Source organism: Schistocerca americana, unplaced genomic scaffold (assembly GCF_021461395.2).
Source record: "Schistocerca americana isolate TAMUIC-IGC-003095 unplaced genomic scaffold, iqSchAmer2.1 HiC_scaffold_266, whole genome shotgun sequence".
Taxonomy (NCBI): Eukaryota; Metazoa; Arthropoda; class Insecta; order Orthoptera; family Acrididae; genus Schistocerca; species Schistocerca americana.
In genome coordinates, this window is record NW_025725979.1 from 187,501 (window position 1) to 190,000 (window position 2,500).

At 60.6% G+C, this 2,500-nt stretch overlaps 1 pseudogene; it reads right to left on the bottom strand.

Moving 5' to 3' along the window:
* Positions 1-2,500, bottom strand: part of LOC124577392 — a 7,957-nt pseudogene that overhangs the window by 4,184 nt on the left and 1,273 nt on the right.

Genomic DNA, 2,500 nt, shown 5'->3' on the forward strand with positions numbered 1-2,500 from the left:
GCTGGGCGGAAGCAGGTAGCCCCGCCAGATGCTCCCAGATGGCGGCGTCAGTCGGCCCCTCCGGCGGCGGCCCGGTGGTGTCGGCCGCGAAGTCCTCGGCTGCGTCGACGGGCGGCGCAGCGGCCTCGCCCGCGTCAGGCAGCGAGCTCGCTGCTCCCCGGCGGGACGCCGGCTCTTCCCCCCGACCGATTTCAAGCGCCTCCATGAATTGGCGGACAAGCTGCTTGTGGGCAGCTTGCCGCCGTCGGCACTTGATTGCCTCAAGCGTTCGGTCGGGGAACATCCTGATAAGTTCTTGATTAACGAAGAAGAACCGGGCGTCCCTCTCAAGGAACAGTTCGGCCTCTGCCTTGGCGAGCGACAGGACTTCTTCCTCCGTCCACCTCGCACGATGCCTCTCCGTCACGATCTCAGCGTTGGCGGCCGCAAGGTGTTGGCGGCGGCGATGGACCCCGAGACCGTTCTTCGTGGTAAAAGTGCGGTGGCACTCACTGCAAGCAAAGGGAGCTACACAAACTATCGCATTTTCGTTACGGCCGGTTGGCCGGATAGGTGCTGGGGTAGCTGGGGTGGCACCTTCAGCGGAAGGGCCACCATCTCTTGTTTCTTGTCGGCTGCCCCCAACTATAAAGGGATAATGCGAGGGGGGGCTGGTAACCCCCCCAAGCCCCTGGTGCGGTCTTCCACTCTGCAAAAATCAGCGGGCCCACGAGAAGGGGAGAAGACCGCAGGAGAGGAGAGGCTAAGAGGGCTAGGCCCATGTATTGCGCATCACTCTCCCTGTAACTATAACCCAAGGAAGGCGCCTCGCAGCAGCAGCACGACTACATCAAGACCGCACTTCGAAAAGCCAAGTCCGGATGCAGCCACACCGCCGCCACTTGGCCACCTTAAGAGAGTCATAGTTACTCCCACCGTTTACCCGCGCTTGCTTGAATTTCTTCACGTTGACATTCAGAGCACTGGGCAGAAATCACATTGCGTCAACACCCGCTAGGGCCATCGCAATGCTTTGTTTTAATTAGACAGTCGGATTCCCCCAGTCCGTGCCAGTTCTGAGTTGATCGTTGAATGGCGGCCGAAGAGAATCCGCGCACCCGCGCGCCCCCGGAGGAGCACGCTAAGGCGGACGCGGCCTCGCAGCAAGGAAGATCCGTGGGAGGCCAAGGCACGGGACCGAGCTCGGATCCTGCACGCAGGTTGAAGCACCGGGGCGCGAACGCCGCGCAGGCGCGCGCATCCTGCACCGCCGGCCAGCACGAGGCCAACCAACGGCGAGAGCAGACCACGCCCGCGCTAAACGCCCGCACTTACCGGCACCCCTACGGCACTCACCTCGCCCAGGCCCGGCACGTTAGCGCTGACCCACTTCCCGACCAAGCCCGACACGCCCCGATCCTCAGAGCCAATCCTTATCCCGAAGTTACGGATCCAATTTGCCGACTTCCCTTACCTACATTATTCTATCGACTAGAGGCTCTTCACCTTGGAGACCTGCTGCGGATATGGGTACGAACCGGCGCGACACCTCCACGTGGCCCTCTCCCGGATTTTCAAGGTCCGAGGGGAAGATCGGGACACCGCCGCAACTGCGGTGCTCTTCGCGTTCCAAACCCTATCTCCCTGCTAGAGGATTCCAGGGAACTCGAACGCTCATGCAGAAAAGAAAACTCTTCCCCGATCTCCCGACGGCGTCTCCGGGTCCTTTTGGGTTACCCCGACGAGCATCTCTAAAAGAGGGGCCCGACTTGTATCGGTTCCGCTGCCGGGTTCCGGAATAGGAACCGGATTCCCTTTCGCCCAACGGGGGCCAGCACAAAGTGCATCATGCTATGACGGCCCCCATCAACATCGGATTTCTCCTAGGGCTTAGGATCGACTGACTCGTGTGCAACGGCTGTTCACACGAAACCCTTCTCCGCGTCAGCCCTCCAGGGCCTCGCTGGAGTATTTGCTACTACCACCAAGATCTGCACCGACGGCGGCTCCAGGCAGGCTCACGCCCAGACCCTTCTGCGCCCACCGCCGCGACCCTCCTACTCGTCAGGGCTTCGCGGCCGGCCGCAAGGACCGGCCATGACTGCCAGACTGACGGCCGAGTATAGGCACGACGCTTCAGCGCCATCCATTTTCAGGGCTAGTTGCTTCGGCAGGTGAGTTGTTACACACTCCTTAGCGGATTCCGACTTCCATGGCCACCGTCCTGCTGTCTTAAGCAACCAACGCCTTTCATGGTTTCCCATGAGCGTCGATTCGGGCGCCTTAACTCGGCGTTTGGTTCATCCCACAGCGCCAGTTCTGCTTACCAAAAGTGGCCCACTTGGCACTCCGATCCGAGTCGTTTGCTCGCGGCTTCAGCATATCAAGCAAGCCGGAGATCTCACCCATTTAAAGTTTGAGAATAGGTTGAGGTCGTTTCGGCCCCAAGGCCTCTAATCATTCGCTTTACCGGATGAGACTCGTACGAGCACCAGCTATCCTGAGGGAAACTTCGGAGGGA